Source organism: Zonotrichia albicollis, chromosome 2 (assembly GCF_047830755.1).
Source record: "Zonotrichia albicollis isolate bZonAlb1 chromosome 2, bZonAlb1.hap1, whole genome shotgun sequence".
Classification (NCBI taxonomy): domain Eukaryota; kingdom Metazoa; phylum Chordata; class Aves; order Passeriformes; family Passerellidae; genus Zonotrichia; species Zonotrichia albicollis.
In genome coordinates, this window is record NC_133820.1 from 69,190,506 (window position 1) to 69,207,847 (window position 17,342).

At 39.8% G+C, this 17,342-nt stretch overlaps 1 protein-coding gene across 9 annotated transcripts in view; it reads left to right on the forward strand.

The window, feature by feature from the left end:
- ENOX1 (ecto-NOX disulfide-thiol exchanger 1) overlaps window positions 1-17,342 on the forward strand; it is a 352,587-nt gene that overhangs the window by 188,404 nt on the left and 146,841 nt on the right. For 2 of the 9 annotated variants that reach the window (XM_074535457.1, XM_074535462.1), the window contains one exon: window positions 17,039-17,149. The exons of the other annotated variants lie outside the window; for them this stretch is intronic. The gene's annotated coding sequence lies outside the window, so the exon portion shown is untranslated. The remainder of the gene's footprint in view (window positions 1-17,038; window positions 17,150-17,342) is intronic. 9 annotated transcript variants of the gene reach the window in all.

Here is a 17,342-nt window from a genome sequence, read left to right on the forward strand (position 1 = left end):
GGATGCTTTGCAGAAGGAGGGCTGCTAGCCTAGGATAAATTAACTAAGTTTGTCTCCCATCTTTTCTCCCATCTCGACTGTCTGTATAACAAGCCCTCAAACCCTTTGAGTGATGGACCCAAGTCTAAAAAATTGTAAGAGGGAAAAAGAAACCTACTTTGATACAGCGGGGTGGGAATTTTGCAGATCCTGGGAATTCTGTCATCCTGTTAAGAGCTGAGATCATTCCTGGGCATGCTGTTCAGCAAAGGTTTGCTGTCCATATTTTCTTTTCAAGTTTATCCAGCCAGCTTTACAGCTGTGATAACTTGTGCCACAGCACAGTCCAAAGGCTGGCATGTGTATGTATATATATAGGCATAAAATCAGTTATTCATGCTTGCTATCTGAAATAGTGAGTTGCTGCTTTGAAAAGAATGGATACCTGAATTTCGGGTTGTTATGTGAACCAAACAAAACCAGACAGAATATTTGGCACACAAGGAAGTATTATATTTCATTTCATTGTAATGTTTTCAGTGGATCCAAAATTCACTAGCTATCCTAAATTCACAAGTTTTTTCAATGCTGCATATCATCTTTTTTTATCTTAGGTTTATCTGGAACAAGTATCTATGTCAACCAAACCAGAGATTTCAAGAGTACTGATTATTTCACCAAGGTTAATATTACCTTACAATAAAACCTGTTCTTTATGGATTCACTTACTTAGGGCAATACTGCTCACATATAGGCAGCGATACTAAAATCTCTATGAATGTTTTTGTAAGTAACTGAAATTGTGACATTTGTGGTATTTCCTTCTCTTAGATTAGAGAATGAAGCAGTTACTTAAATTACTTTCAAAGCAAATTTATGGAAATTTCCATTTAGAATTTACACTCAAAAAAAATGAAAGCATAAAGTGCCATTTTGGGTGGTACAACTATATTTTAGTATCCCCTATGTCCAGTGGCATGTAACTGTAAGGGCTTGAAAACTGGATGTGAGGGCATGTTGCCTTATTGTGTCTCTTTACCCAGCTGAAGAGGTGACACATGTCACAAGGGGGACTCATGTGCCATTCAGATGTTCAACTCTATGAGGGACCAGCACAAGGTTTTCTGCCTCTGTAGACAGAGCCTGAGGCTCTGCAGTAACAGGGTGAAGTTAGGATGCAGAAATAAGGGAAAGGGCTTTGAGATAGTAGCTGAGCTGCTGGAGATGTCCTAGACAGACAAGAGGTCAGCTGTGCATGGAGAAAGTTAACTTGCCCATCAACTCTCTAAAAACAGCTGGGGAAAAGGAGTGAGGAACTCTGCAGAGACAGTGGGGCTCACAGGAAGGTGCAGGAGGCTGTAGCAGGCACTGGCACAGGTTACCCAGAGGAGCTGTGGATGCCCCGTCCCTAGCGGTGTTCCAGGCCAGGTTGGATGGGGCTTTGAGCAACCTGGTCTAGGGAAAGGTGTCACTGCCCGTGGCAGTAGGGTTGTAACTAGATGTTCTTCAAGGTAACCTCCAACCCAAGCATTTTATGATTAGTGAGTGCTCTTTTCTCCCTAGAAAATCCCTCTCCCTCTGCGTCCTCCTTTCTTTGGGATATGAGTCTCTGAGCTCATATTTCCTGGAACTTGCGGCCTTGTCACCATCCAGCATCGTATTGTCACTCCAGCTCATAAAAGCCGGCCTGCCCTCCCCATTCATCTCCAATGATGCCTCCTCACCTTCTTGGTGCTCTGAAGGAGGAAAAGGAAAAAAAGATCAAGAAAAAGAAAATGCAGAGTCCTCCCAGAGGAGGCACTGCAGCTATTGCTAGAATTAGGTGTGAAGGTGGTGGCTTCTGAAATGTAAAGAGTTTCCTCCTCTTCTCCACAAGATATGCAGTGCCAAGACATAGAGTGAGACTGCTTATCTCATCTCTACCTTACCAAGCACTGACAGTGCTTATTAACTAATAAAGTACGTAGGGCCCATCTCTGGGCAATGTCTACCTTGTGTTTGAAATTTTACCTTAAGAACACTGCTTTGAGCTTTCAATCTTTTTTCTTTTCCTTTATTTTTTCTTTTCTTTCTGGTAGCTTCATGAAGTTATGAGAAGTTTTTAAAAATGTAAAAAAAGGAAACTTATCCTCGGTACTTAACTCAGCAGTTGAACAAAAGTGGTGCAAAAATACTGCAATAGGTGTTGAGTAAAAATGTCTGTTGTGGTAACTATTCTGGGTATAGCTGCTCTTTCATGACAACTCCTTTGAATTATTTCCATGTGGAACAGAGCAGCTCTGACAGCAGCTCTTTTTTAGAGGGAGGCAATTTCCCTCATATATGACTTGTCAGCTGCTAACTGTGGGTGTGTAAATATAGCTGAAATTTGGAAATAGTGCCGATCTGGCAGAGGTTTTGGGCAGTTATTTATGACAGAATGGTTGAGTTTTACCGAGTTCAGATTGATGGTAAATGTTTCAGGGCACGTACATTACCCAAACTTGTGTTTGTGTGGAGCACCTTGACAGTTTTATATTGATTTCAATAATACAATTATTTTTAAAACGGCTAAGTGGCAGATAAAGTATGTAATTTATATAATAACTATAAGAGTATTCAGGAGCACCTCACTTTAATTTTACTTCAGTCTTATTGACCTTTTCTTCCCCCTTTGCTTTTGTGCTTGTGTCCTTCTTCTCTCGTCATTTTCACACCTCACTTGGGGTTTCTCCTCCTCCCACTCCATCTTTCAGCCAAACTCCCACAAGACATGAGAATCTCCCTCCATACCTCCAGCATCATAACCTCATTTGTTTGTGAAGCATCTGCTTTATCTCTGCAGTTTTAACTCACAATTTTTTTTTCTTCTTGCTTAGTTTGTCTTGCACCATCCAGTGCCATGTTTCTGGTTTGTGTTCTGTCTCTGCTAAGCAATCTTCCTGAGTGTAATCCCTTCCCGTACGTGCCTTGGTATGCTCCTGGTGTGTCAGCTTTTAATTTCTGTCTACACAAAGAACAGAGAATCTGCTACATGCAAGTTCCTGGGTCAACTTTTCCACTCATTTCAAAATAATTTCAGGCTCATGGGGCCTTAACTAAGAAAGGTCTTAAGAGCTTTTGGAGGGCTAAGAATATGTCTGTCATTTCAAGCCAACTAAAGATGCCAGTACTATAATCACATCTCTCAACCTTCTGTAAACATCCTCTTTGACTGGAAGCTCTCCTCCTGAGAAATCAGATGAAGACTTTTCTATCCTACTTTCAAGGTGTTATCTCCCTTTTGATCTGGCTATTTATGAGATCTTCTCATCCACATGGTCCAGAGAGAGTACTATAGAGTACAAAGACCTTTTCTGTCGTTATCTTTATGTCTGAACTGCCAGACCCTCTGTTTCCTAAAATTCAATAAATCCACTTTTTATTCTTTATTGTATCTAAATGTATCAAAATAAAAGAAGAACCTCTTCTTTTTTTCAGATTTTCAAATGCTATTACTAGTCAAAATTTCACTCCATCACAGTATTGCAGAATGGGCAACAAACTCAAGGAATAATTAGTAAAAAAAGTAGAGAAATCAGCAGATTAGAACTTCCTCTTTCAATAGCAGTAGCTTGTTTTAGTTGTGTGTAATATGCTCTCTAGGACAGAGTATTGCCTTTATTTGTGATGAGTCTTTGCTGCTTATATTGAAAGCTTATATTGAAACTTCAAGTTTGTAATTTAGCTTGAGTTGTCTGAAAGCTGAAATTTTGTATGGGTTCACATTTCTTGCAGATGTCTGTCACATACAGCTGGCTGACTGCCCTCAAAAACACAAGGGAAAAAATAAGATCCTTGAAAAAGTGAAATACTAATGACTTGCAGCCACTTCATATCTAATAGCTAGTGAATGCACTTCTTGCTTGAGAGGAATGGGAACAGGGAGGATTGGAGTTGGCTTAGTGGTGGGAGGCTTTGTGTTGTTTTTGAAGGAATACTTGCAAGTTCTCTATTTGGTAGCTGACTTTCTAAAATGCAGTCAAATCAGTATGTGATGATGACAGAAATAATTGTATTATTCTAACTTTGACTCAAAATATGTATTTCATTGGACAAAAAATAACAAATTATTCAGAAAATATACTCTAATATGCTCTGCTGGGTTTCAGTGTCTCCAGGGAACTTCATTTTATGACTATCAGCTTGCCTTAAAGTCCCAGAATATGTGATTCACAATCTCACCATCCTATTAGTTCATGTTTCTGTTTGGTAAGTGAATCAATTTCTGGATCTGATGTGTGTATAAACAGCTTCTTTTTCCTTAGAGTCTCAAGGGAAATCATGAAATGTCAGAGAATAAAGGTACACAGAGATATAGATGAATTCCACTGCAGAAAGCTGAAAGTTAAGATGTATCTAAACATTAGAACTTTAATAAGAATTCAATGATCAGTGCTTTGCCAGCAATGTGACAATGTGCTCTCTCCCACTTACCAGCTATTTGTACACACTGTACTTTGGTCACTGGCTGAAGTAACCAGGTGAGAACAAATTAAATCTAAAGATTTCCACTCCTGCTGTAGAACAGATAGATGTAATGTACCATTTCATCTTAAACCAAATTATGTACCAGGACATTTAGATACTTATTTCTGAAGACATCAGTGTATAATGTCTGATATCATAAGGACTGAAATGCCTAAATTCCAATTATGAAAAAATCTTTAAACTGAAAGTAGAGATACCTGCACTAAACAGCTCTGTGATATACCTAATCTTTCCCCTCCTGCTGCCTTTCTTACTGCTTGTTCAAGTACACATGTAAAAGAAGGACTTGATCAAAAGCCCTTTGCAGTAGATGACAATCTGTCAGCTGGTTTGGCCACTGCTTGGACATCACCTGTGTGTTCTGTCTTTGTAACAAACGCTTCAGAGATTTCTTGGGTGGTGATGGAGCATGTGATATGCGCGATGGCACTGAGACAATGGAGTCTGTTGGGTGTTGTTTGTTATCCTCAGCTGTTATCTGCTGCACATTCCTGGAGCTATGTCTTTGGCACAGCATGCCGTTGCAATAGCTTTGCCACAAAAGGTTTTTGGCAAAAAGAGTTTTGAGGAAAGACATAAATGTTATCTTCAGCATCTAAATGTTGTCCTCAGCTGACTAATGGGGGTCTAAGGAAACCCCCTACCAGATGTTTCTTGCAAGGGGAATGTGATAGGAGAGAGAATGGACACCAATTGCAATGTGGGAAATCCCACTTGGATATTAGGGGGAGAAAAACCCAACCACAATCAAATCACAGTAATGTAATCAACCATTAGAGCAGGTTGCACTTGGAGATATTCAAACCTGACAGTCTTGAGCAACCAGATCTGAGTTGGTCACACCTAGAACAGGGAATTGTACCAAGTGACTGCCAAAGATGCCCCTCAGACTATGTTGTTCTGTGCTTCTATGAATTCTTTTATTTTTATGTAGTTTGCTGTTCTCATCTAACTCTTAAATAAAGGAGAAATATTCTGCCTGTTTTCAGAACCTACTGGTTTGCTCTCATTTACTTACACAGATGAGAAATGGAAAGGTTGCTAAAGAAATGATTCAGTGAACTGCAAAACCATATACTTCTCTCTGGAACCATGCATTTTATACATTTGGTTTATAATACCCAGTAGAAAACATGTGCTGAGAGCTCACTGATTTTATGAGCTGAGATATCTGTATCCATGAATGAGATTTATTTGCAGTGTTTTCTTCTCTTTTCTTTTTAATGAACAAAACAAATGAAAGTATTCTGTAGTTGTTTGGAATATTAAAACATGCCCGCTTTCATACTGAAAATAAGATCAAGTCTAATAAATGTAATTATTACCACTCATAGGTCTGCTTTTCCATATAAATGTAATCATTTCTTCTTGCTGTTTCTAATAATCTACATCTTACAGGATTCATGTCTTTTGCACAGTGTGCTTTTGCAATATTTTTGCCCCAAAAGATTTCCCTTGTGAAGTTATTAAAGTCAAGACCTTTAAAAACTCTTGTCAAAAACTGAGAATTAGGTTCTGTTTGCAATGCACTTATGTTTTAAGCAATTTTTCAATGAAATAACCCAAGTGTGCCTTTGCAAATTAAGAAGTTACACATTTCTCCTTGAAATTTATTTTTCCATTTTTAAGTAGAGAATTTATAAACTTTTTAAAAAGCTGCAACATGAAATGTACTATGAGCTGAAGCTCTGGTCAATAAATTTGGCTTGATTTAGGGGTGTAAAACAAACTTCATATGTCAGAATTTCTTATAGCATGGAAGAATGATCTCTTATTCGGCACACAATATATTTCATAGTACGTTACAGCAAGGGATAGGTTATGTTTATGGAATATGTACATATGAAAGCTAGATCTTATATGGACACTGTGTTTTAATTCATCTGGCAGGTAGGCCCCACACATCCCCTCACCCCTTCTCCCTGTGGGATGAGGGAGAGGATAAGATGGGTTAAAGTGAGAAAATCCTGCACTGGGATAATGGCAGTTTAATGGGTAAAGCAAAAGCTGAGCACACAAGCAAACCTGAACAGGGAATCCATTCACCACTTCCCATGGGCAGGCAGGTGCTCAGCCATCCCCAAGCAGGGCTCCCTCACATGTAATGGTGACTTGGGAAGACAAATACCATCACTCTTAACATTCCCTGCTTCCTTCTCCTTCCCCCAGCTTTATATGCTGAGCATGACACCGTGTATTATGGGATATCCCTTTGGTCAGCTGGGGTCAGCTGTCCCAGCTGTGTCCCCTCCCAGCTGCTTGCACAATCCCAGCCACTCTCTGGTGGGGTGAGAGGCAGAAAGGGCCCTGACTCAGCGTCAGCCCTGCTCAGCTGTAACCAGCACATCCCTGTGTTATCAACACTGTTTTCTCACAAATTCACAACACAGCCCCATACCTGCTACTGTGAAGAAAAATAGAAATTAACTCTATTCCAGCCAAAACCAGCTCAATGGACTTCAATATATCTGTTCTGTAATAAAAGTCTGGAAACAGGACATACCTGTCTCATGAAAAAAATAAGAAAAAGATGAAACGTCCCTGATTTGTTAGATCCAACTGGGTTGCCATCATGACAGACACTACAGTAGCACTGCTTCTAGGTATGAAACAACCTGGGAAGTGAATGAGGGTGCAAAACTCTAAACTGCAAAGGAAGTTTACATTTTATTCTAAAGCTGGTTATATCTTAATGAATGTTTCTGTCCTTCTCTGAAAAACAGAGTAGAAACTAGCGCAGAATCAGAGTAGTTTACCACAAATATCATATATAGGGTTTTCCTGCCTACCACATCATCTTATGGTTATTGTTGAAACATCTGGCTTTACAACTAGCAGTTTATTCCTTTTCATTTGGGACAGATCTTGCACAGTTCTGCCTTCCTGGGAAAAAGGAAAGAAATCCTGTGAAAACTGATGTTCTTGCAAGAAACATGTATAATAAAGACCAGATGGATTTCATCAGTTTTATTTAATTAGCCTGCAAGGGCTGTTTATCAGTACAATATACAAATCATTGTAAGCTTATAAAAGACAATGAAAAAGTTGTGACCAAATCAGTTAAGTTTCACTCTTACTTTCTGAACATTGGCTTTCCTGGCTACTGAATAAAGCTTTTGAGGAATAAAGCTTTGTCTTCACAAACCAGAATGTATTGTATAGTTTAATGGTAAGCAGCCAAGATTGTAATTTTTGAGAGACCAAAACAATTTGTCTTCTTCCATGAAAGTTTCCTGAAGCATTTTCATGACAAAAGCATTGATGTTTTACACACACAGGTTACTCTCGGGCAAAGACTGCTTTAAATTGTATTTCATTTTCAATAGTTTTTCCATTACCTACTTGTTGAGCAAAATATAGGCACAATTAATTTTTTTTTTTTTTGCTTAGAAATATCTAATACCCTAAGTATCTATATGCTTTAATCTCCAAGAAACCATTGCAGAGAATTACAATATTCTCAAAATGTGGCCGTTAGGATAGATGATGATTGACACTTATTCATTAAGACATAATTGATTTCCAAAAGCAATGGATTTAGATTCCCTTTGAAAGGCTTTTTTTAGGCCCCATATTAATGAGCAGCAAACTTCAGAAGAGATGCACTCGTGCAAGCTTTTGGTTACACGCAAGCATATGTTCTGTGTGAGTTTAAGTAATGCTTATATAGATGTGTATGCCTCCCGAAGAGGCAAGCAGAGAGAATCTTTACACGTGAAGTGGAAACATAAAACAATAGCTAGGAAAGCATCATCTAATTTAATGCACAGTGAGGCTGGGAAATTACTGTCGAGCAAGTGTCGTGTAAGCTTGCAATGCAGAGCTAAACCTTGCAGAAATGTGTGAAGAGAACTCAGATACAAACCAAGATAAATATCTCACTTCTATCCCTGGTTTGCTTGTCAGGATGTCCTCCTTTCCCTTTTCTTGCTGCTATTTTACAAGATGCATCTGCTTTCTAGAGGATGGGGAAGTTCAGCTACAGTGTGAGGTTTTATCTGCTTTTTAAAAATCTACTAATTCTGTGGATTTGATAATCATCTGTCTATTATCTGGTCTTTGCTTTTGTTATAAAGTTAAATTCATTCTACTGCTTGTTGTTCAGCTGGCAGTGTGTTCTCAGCACAGACCTCCTTAGCACACCCATGGTTCAGGAGTACCCTTCCAAAACTGTATGTATGTGTAGTGTATTTATATGACTTCTGTCACATGCCATGGAATTCCTTCTGGGGTACAGCACTGCCTTTCAGGAGGAAGACAGCTACTGATTCTTATTCTGGAGCCACAGTTTCACCATGGCAAGTGGCTGCTGTGGTATTAGGAGCACTCAGCACACCTTGACTTGATAGAGATGAGTGCTTTGTAACAAGAAATTGCAGTGCCGGAGAGCAAATTAGTGATTGATGTAAAACGGAGACTCCTAGATTGTAATTGTGCTAGCAAGATATGAGACGAGGCTTAAAGTACAATTTTAACAGTATTTAATTAAGTGGAACAGTAGATTAACCACCACAATCCTAACTAAACACTCATAGAAGAATTGCAAAGTATAAATGCTCATTTTTGCTAAGTTGCCTCTGCCATCAGTGACTGACTTAGAGAGGGTGTGATTGACTTGAAGCTGATTTAAAATGGCTCAATTTAAAAACTAAATTTTAAATCTTTTCCAATTGTTCTTTTTTAATGCAGGCAGGGAATGGTGACTCATCTGTAAAGCATTGCATGGTTCACTGGGTGGGGAGAAAATGACATATTTTATCTGGTCACTGAGATCTTACCGTGTCATTTCACTTGTGTGTAGCAATTAAAGCAAAGCGAACCACTTACCTGACAAATTTAGTCTGTTGTTCTTTCAATGGAAGTACTATTACCTCTAGTTTGTATTTGTTTGAGTTGCCTGATGGTTTCTCTCATCACCTCAGTTGCTGACAAACTGTAATTAGGTATCCTTGTGCACGGTGCTAGATGAAGAAGTTGCAGGGAACCGGTGCAGCTCCTTTACAGTTTGTTTAATTAACTTTGTGTGCTGGATCCAAAAGATTTGGGGAGCCTGGCCTCCCTTGCTTTGTCAAGCTGTGTAAATCCCATATCAATTATACCCCCTATTCTGGAAACAAACAGTGGAGCGAGCATACAAGCTTTGAATTTGCATGACTCTTTGTAGGAAGCAAACATAAAAGGAGCTTGTATTCAGCCACAGTACATTCATTGTTAATTTGAAGTGAATATTTATAACTTTCTTTTTACTATTAGCCTGACACTATGAGCAATTACAGCAGTATTCAGCTAAATCTGCCCAGCCCGTGCCTGGTCAGAATTTTCTTTCCCTGTGTTTCTAATACATTTCCTACACACTATTTTGTCCTTAATGCCTTTATAGCTTGTTTATTGGAAACAGGTTTTTAATTATTTTTCAGCAGTACTGGAGACCTGATTTAATGAGCAATTGTTAGATATACTAGGGAGACACATTCACCCGATTAATGTGATAGTTAACTGAGCAACAAAATTGCCTCATGAAGAAGCAGCTGTACACAGAGATGAAGCAGTAAAAAAGTTTGAGGGAATGTGAAGAAAATATTTGAGGAGAGATAATTTAAAATAGGATACTGGGCAAGTTGGAGGCTAAGTATGAATTCACAGTGTTGGCTTGATGGTTGATTGGTTGGTCTGTTAGTACATGTATGTGTGCACACATGTGCCCATATTTGTTAGGAGACAGTTTATATAGGTTTGGCTAAAAGGTAATACATTGGAATGTTGGGATGTTCAAGGGCTGTGGAGCTGAAACTGCTGCAGCCAATGCTTTAGTGGCATACAGCGTTGTCCAGCTTCAGAGCTAATGGCTAATGTGTGATTTTGGAAAGATGTCTGTCCTTTGAGAAACTGATCTTTTCTCAGAGAGAGGAAGGCAAGAGAGAAGTTTGACATCCTTTTGTTGTCAGAGCTCACGCTGGAGTATTTCTTGCGTCACTGGCTTGCTCCTATCAGCACCACTTGCGTTTTCAGTTTGGAAGTTTGTGGTCAGCTTAAAGGATCAGACTAACATGATCACCACAGAATTTTAGTACAAGATTGTTCCACTCATGCATCTCAATGTCATCTTCCCTCCTCTTTGCAAGCAGCATTTGCAAAGGACGATGATACAGTGGTAGTCCAGTAGAATCTCATGGCTAGATCATCAAGTTTTATTCCTGCAGAGGGCTGTGGCATCCATGGAGAGAAGGGTCCACAGGAGGGACACAGTGCACTAGGCCAAAAGGTGGTAACAAACAGGTAGAAGAGGAGAATTAAGTATGAATGCTAGAGGAAACACAGCCCAGCTAGTTTCTCTCATGTAGTTCACAGATTGGCTTGTATGATGGGTATCACTTTACAAACTTGAAAATACAGAATGTTTCAAAGTCATGGTATATTATTAACCATGCCACTCATAAACTGACTGGACCCCTTATGGCCTAACCTAACCCCTCTGGTTTCAAGTTAGGGCTGGTGGCTTTGTGTTCCTGTTCACTCATATACTAATAAGGGAAGGAACTTTTTTTTTTTCCAAAAGGAAAAGTGAGCTTTTTGTATGGGATGTCGTTTTCCTTTTCGCATGTTTAAAACAGATGAGAGCTGTATAGATTATAAAGAACTCGCTCTGGGAAAATGAACTGACTTTCCGTGCAGTTGCTGTGGGAGCATGGATTAGGGAGCAGACTGATAAGATGCTTTGCCAAGATCAAATCTAAGTGAAAGTGATCTGGACACATTACTGGGATTATGAGAGATTTGAAGAAAATAGAGAAAAATGAGAAGGCAATTAACACACACCTGTTTGGAAGAGAAAAATGCTCCTATGAGTGTCAAACTCTCTGCCCCACTTTAACTGGTTCAGTTCCTCTCAGTTGTGACTTGGACAATTCTTTGCAAAACATTTTTACTTCCTTGCCTTGATAACATGATGGAAATATATATTGCTTTATTTATGATTTGAATGCTTCTTTCAAAGCCAGGAGGGTTGCTGATCTGATGGTTGGAGAATCAGAGTAGAATTGGGCAGATCTGGATTAATTTCAAATTCTTGTCGTAGCTTTGCCTTAGAAGATTTTTAGCAGATTTTAACTTTGGGGGTTTTTCTCTGCACCTCATTTTATTCATGTTGTCTGAAAAAAGAAGAGAATGATCTTTATGTTCCACCCATGCCTTACCAGTTTAGCTGGTTGGGATTTCTGGGGCTCTGCATGTCTGTGCCCTGGTCCAGCAGTCTTCCATCCCTCTCGGACCACACCTCTGCTTAGGAAGTTTTTGTCTTTCCTGGCTTGAAAGGAAAGTTCTCAGTGATCCTTTGATTTTGGCTGTGCTTGGCTTTTGTTATTTTTATATGGTGTGATCTTCAGACCTCTTGTGTGGAGGACCATGGTGATGCTGGAGCCAGCAGGGTGGCTGTGCAGGGCAGCTCTGAGCATGGCAGCACATCTTGGGGAGCCTAAAAGAGGTCACAGCTCCACAGTCTGACTGGACTCCTGCCTCATCTCTGCCTGTTCAGCAAATGCTTTAAACATAAATTTGTTCCAGAGTGTTTTGCTGCAGATGGGTGATCTCCAAAATGTGCTGATGTGCTCTGCTAGAAAAGGATCAGGATTTCTTTCTGGAAGAACTCATTACAGGACAGACACACTGGCATTGCTTGCATTTCTAGGTAAAAGGCTTGACACTTTGCTATTTATGTTGCAGCCAAAGTAGACAAAAGCAGAACATACTTCTAAATTTGTTTCCTGGCATATAAATAGAGGTTATGTAGTGTTATAATTTACCCATGTATTTTATTTTAATGCTATCAAACTAAGCTATATGTTGGCAACCACTCCTGCTAATCTTGCATTCTTTATTCTTCAAACCCAACAAAAGTCATCTGTTGAACTCAACACTGAGCTGTTGAGTCCAATTTTTGGTTGTTTTATTGTGTTTTGTTTGATTGATTGGTTTGGGTTTTGGGATTTTTTTTGTTTGGTTTAATTTTCCTTATTTAAAAAGCAATCAAGGTAAGAGATTTGAATTGGTGTGTTTATGTGTTCCATCAGAACAGAGTTGTTCTCCTATTTCTCTGCAGAGTGTTCTCCTATTTTTTATGAAGACCATCCTAAAAAAACTGCTGATTAATAAAAAAAAGAAGGCAAATTATATATTATACTCTTACCTTTGAAAAATTTGGGAGTTCCATTTATTCAGTTTAATTTAACAGCTGGACATTTATATGTCTCTGAAACTTGTCATAAATCTAAGACTGTGCAGCTAATAAACAGCAACAGGAAAAGTGGTCAATCCAAAGTACATGTAGTCAGAGCATCCTGTCCTGCCTGTATCAACTTCTGTATAACCACATATGGAAAACTATCAAGCCTGGACTTCTAAAACGCCTGAGATAGAACAGTTTTTGAAGCAAAAGCAGCAGCCAAAGGTTGTAAAAGCAACTGTCTAATTCACGTGTGTTTATACACACATGCATATGTATGTGTTTACAAACTGTATGATATGTATTCACACCTGATACAGAAGAATGAATGGCAAAAGTGGTGTACAGTTCCTTTCTGAAGAGCTGTCTGCCTTCACTGTTCACCCCTCTTCCCTCACCCTTGTCCTCAGACTGATCAGTCATGTTTGTAGAGCTCAAGCCTTCACTAGCTCATGCTAAAAGGAAAACTGGGCATGATTTCCTTTTTTGTAACTGGGGCCCTTTCACTAATTGGCTTGACACAGATATGGTCCTGAGGAGTCCCTTAATGGGATTTAGATCCCTCCCTACCGCTGTCATCCCTTGTCTTTTCTCCAGGTGCACTCACTGCAACTGTCTCAACAAAGCGGGTTCTTTTGTTTGTTATTTTTTAATTCCCAGGACTCAAATATTAACAGTTCTGGTAGGAAGCACATAACAGAAATGTATTTGCCAAATGGCGCTGCCTCTTTCCTTGGATATGGGAAAGCATTTTGTGGAAATGGGAAAAGCAAATGAAAAAAGCCTGCCAGTTCCACACGCCCCCTGTCTGCGAGCATCCCCACCGTGGGTACGTGGGCTGTGTTACTGACTCAGGGGAATGGCTTTAGAGGAGCCCTTTGTTGGAATATTGGCAGCACATCACTGGACTTGCCGTTGTTGCAGATGGAGCAACTTGCCGAACAGATGGATTCTCAGTTTTCTCAAAGAAAGGGAAGGTACTTGTTGTACCACGGTGGGAAAGAAGGGAGGGTATTCCAGGCAGATGGAAAGGCAGGAAAGAAGGCACGTTCTGTGCTTTTTGGGGCACTTGGAGCCTAGCAATCTCTTTTTGGCAAACTTGGGAAAGCATAAGCGCAGCACTCTGTGAGAGGGCAAAGGGACTGTAACAGATGTGAAGGAAGTTATTTGCACAGAAGCAATGAAAATGGAGGCTGAGACTAGAAAAAGCCAGAGTGTATAACTGAGTATTATGTGCTACATATGGAAAGGGCTCCTGCCCTCCACCGTCAGAGGTGCACTCTATTAAAGCACAGGACTCATGCCAGAAGAGCATAAGTGGAAGGGAGGACTGATTAATATTTTAAGGTCTATTGTGTTGTGGAAGAGGCTAGAGATAAATATCATCTGCCTCTGTGAAGCCAGGAATCCCCATGTTTCTGCAGTGTGTGCATTGGTTTTGTGATGGCACAGTTTGTTCAGTGGCTCGGATACCACGTGGCGTCTTTTCTCCTGCTGCTCTTTCTCCCCTCCCCATCTTACTTCACTTCCATCTTAATTGTTGGGGCAGGATCAGTCCTATGCAGCACCCAAGAACCTGTAAATCTGACTTGAAATCATGTTGACTGATCCCATATTTACTGCTAAAGTCTTCATGCAATTGCCAAATGCAGTAGGCATAAATGGAAAGAAGTGATCATATTTTGGTGTTTTGTTAACTCACTAAAACTTTTCAGTCACTTCATACATAGACATCAGACTTAGCAGAAATATACTTTATCATAGTATCATTTATGATTCAATAACAATAGAATTTTGCTTTATTTTTAACCCTTAGCTTAATTAGACAATTTTAGCATCTTACAATGCAGACATTAAAGCTGTTTAGCTATAGTTAGGATGCCAAAGGCCTTGGAAATCCAGATTTTCTGGGAAATGAATGTGATAAAGGACAAAAATGTTATTTCCAAGTGTGATTCACCGCTGAAAGCAGCTATGGAAAATTATCACTTTCTTAAATAATGGCTTTGGCTTTTGTTCATAGTCAGAGTTGTGTCTACAGCAAAAGAAATATCTAAAGTATTTTTATGGAAAATAAAATTGCCTGGATTACATACCCACTTTTACATCAATTGTGCTCAATTTTGCAGGACTGAATTATCAGGGAGGCTCTGAGATAAAATGAACAAGGAATCCCATCACTGAATTTTAGTATGAGCATTTTTCATATTGTTGTGTCTGGATCTCTGCCAAGTTTCAGCCCCATAATAAATTAAGTCCAACCCACACAAAGTAAGGGAATAAAAAAGATGGGAAAACAACCCAAAAACTTCTACAAGACAAAAAGACTAGCCATTTTTTATGGGAAAACAAGTGGCCAAGAACAATTTATTGGAAAAGTAATTATCTAAAGAGAGAGTGGGCTCTTCTCTCTAATTGGAAATGATAACATTTTCCAGCCTTACTAAACACAGCAGAGGATCGTCATTTTGCTTCACCAACCTGGTTAAATTAAAGTTGAGAAGTTGCTTTCCTCTAGTTTTATTTCTCCTGACACCCAATACTGTAATTGAGCCCACTTCCCTTTATTTATGGCAAAATCTAATCTGGCTGCCGCAAGACCTGTGAAAATCATAGAGGTGGTGAGCCAGGTGATGAGCCAGGGTCTGCTTTCTGCATTGTATGTCTGGCTTATTTAATCTCTGGTCACCCTCAGATAATAAATATTTCATATGTTGGACAGGTGAAAGGTTTTATTCAGCTGCAGATCTGCTTCCACAGCAACTGATTCTTCTCATTTGAACAGTTTAAATGTGTTGAAAACAGAGCTTGCTTTCTATTTTTCTCCACTGTGTTTTTATGTGTAATGTATTATTTGTTTTCTCCCTCCTGTCCCTCCTACAAGCAGATACAGAAAAGCCGACAGCATTAACAAGTAATTCTAAACAATTTATAATCCAAACAAATTCTCTCTTCCAGTCAAAATGGGATGAAAAATGCCATTTCATTTGACAAGCACAGAGTAAATATCTAGAGATATGAAATTGCCCAGGTTAGCATCTATAAATACTCTGTATGCAAAAAAAATGCATGCAATCACAGTACTACTTTATGCTTTACAGTATATTTCTCCATTGCTACTGAGTGTTTCCTCAATACCATTGTCCACCAATTCAGTTAATCATGTTGGGTTTGAATTTGGGTTTTTCTGGGGGAAGGGGAGGCAGTATCCCAGGTCTTTCTCTAAGAAAGGTTTTCTTCTCTAAGAAAAGCTGCTGGCAAAAAGCCAAAGAGAAATGTCTGCAACCATATCTGATTTCTGCCAATGTTGGTGCTTGTGATGGATCTTCTTGAGCATGTCTGCTGCATCCTTTGTATCTTGCAGCAGAAGGAGCTCTTTGGAGGCATAGCTTAGCTCATTCTTCCTCTGCACATTTCACACGTAGTGGGCAGCCGCTGTCCCTCCTGCTCTGAGGCCATCCTCACATCTGGACTCTCTGACATGGGACATGCTGTGCCCCGTGCCCACCTCCATACCTCTGTCTGCAAACATGGCTGGTGCCTTCACAAAGCACTTCCCTTGCCTGCCTGCTGAGTCAATTGTGACTTGGTGCAATGGTGAAATTTTGGTAGATAGGCTCCAAGGAAAGGGACTTTTCCTGTACCATCTCCTGTCAGGCTCAGAGACACTTTTCCTTGCATCTGACCATCTGTGTGGATGTTCCCTTGATGCAGTTATGGCAGAATGGGGACATTATTTCATAAGACACACACCTGTCTTAGGAAATAAGTTAGAGAACACATCTCAGGGTGTGATTTAGGAGTTTCAGATGTGATAGAGGACCATGCATAGATGGCTTTTTTGATCTCTCTGTCCTCTTCTTCTATTTACTGTATAGCTTCCTAGTGATGCTATATTTGGGAATTAGGACGTTCTAGATCAGTTTGGAAAAACTGACATGACATCATGCACAACTGCTATTTTGGCTTTAGGGGGAGATGGAAAATGGGTACAGCCTTTGATAGGTGTCTGTGTCTGTGCCTGGTAGCTCTGTGGCAGATCCCCCTATTAGAAACAATTGAACTGTATCTGACCTTGCAGCCCTCTCCCTTCTGTTTCCAGGCATATAGATTTTAGCCAGCAGGTCTCTGGTTAACCCCTCCTCGCTGTTGTTTATTTCCTGCCACTCCGCAGACACACCACTGAGCATTAAGTATGTGAACTCAAAGACGCTCCCTCTCTCCTGAACAGTCTTAATAGCAAACAGTCACGAGCTGGGCTTCTCCAGGCAGAATTTCTACCTAAGAGACATAAGTTCCAGGAATATATGCCCTTTCTCTCACCCTTTTCAGACTTCATTAAAAGCATCCACTTCAAGAAACTACAACTGTGTTTATTCAAGCTTTGAATTTGGAAGTCGTGCCGGGATCCCTGCCACAGCACGCTTGAACCGTGAAACCCAGGTCAGTTCCATTTTTTGGTTTTCATGTACTGGCACTGCGCTGCAGCTGTTCGAGCTACCAGGTCTCTGTGGAAGCAATGCTTCTTTTAACATGCAGAAAACATCATATTTGATTTTATAACCTTACCTCTTGTCGTAGGTTTTGGGTTTTTTTGTACTACTAAACAAAATGTCAGGGTGGCATGTCAGTGAAC